Below are 855 nucleotides of genomic sequence, written 5' to 3' on the forward strand. Positions count from 1 at the left end.
TTGTTTGGATACATTTCCAGTTATTGAGACTTGGGGAAACACTACATGGTATGTAGATTCCTGAAGGGGCTGGGCAAACTTTTGGGTGCAAGACAGGCCACTGGATGCTAAAACTGTCCTTTGAATGAATGATATAGTGCTAAAGATTCTCGAGCTTCATAGTTTATAGGATGAATCATACCATCAAGGTGTAATATGCCTCCTGCAGCGTGCACTATGGAAAATCTTTTGGTCGACCCTTCTCAGAAAGTCTGTACCGACCAGCATATCTCCTGGAAAAGAAAGGCCATCCACAACCAGAGCTTTCTTCCCGGTCTCAGCCAAAACTCCACATCCATTTCCTCCATAACAGAAAGTTCCTTTCCTGAGACTGCTTTAAGCCACAACATGCATTCTGCAAGGTGACAACAGTCCCATAGCTTCCTTTTTATTCAGCGTAACCCGCTTCCTGTGTCAACTCCTAGTCCTGAGTTCAGGGCGTAGCACTCTGGAACCCTGCAAGTTCGGGCGTCCTTCCAGCTTGGGAGATTAAGAAAGGGGCACTAAGAAAGTGCCTTTCACACTGATAAACCCAACACATAGACCTTCTTTGGAGCCGGTCCACATGACGCGACGGTCATCGAGGTGGTAACTGGAGTGCAGACAGATGGACTTTTTGGAAGGATGAGGTGTTATCGTCAATGGCATCCACTCGACCTGCAGTACGTGCACCTGATGGATATAGACGTGGTGGGCCTTCATCTGTCGCTCTGATTCCCATACGAGCATTACATACATGTTGAGCTGTGTTCATAAGTTGCTGCAGAGTCCCATTTTCAGAGAGAGTACACATCTCCCGTAGCCAGGAAGTCTCAG

Source organism: Penaeus monodon, chromosome 33, assembly GCF_015228065.2.
Source record: "Penaeus monodon isolate SGIC_2016 chromosome 33, NSTDA_Pmon_1, whole genome shotgun sequence".
NCBI lineage: Eukaryota > Metazoa > Arthropoda > Malacostraca > Decapoda > Penaeidae > Penaeus > Penaeus monodon.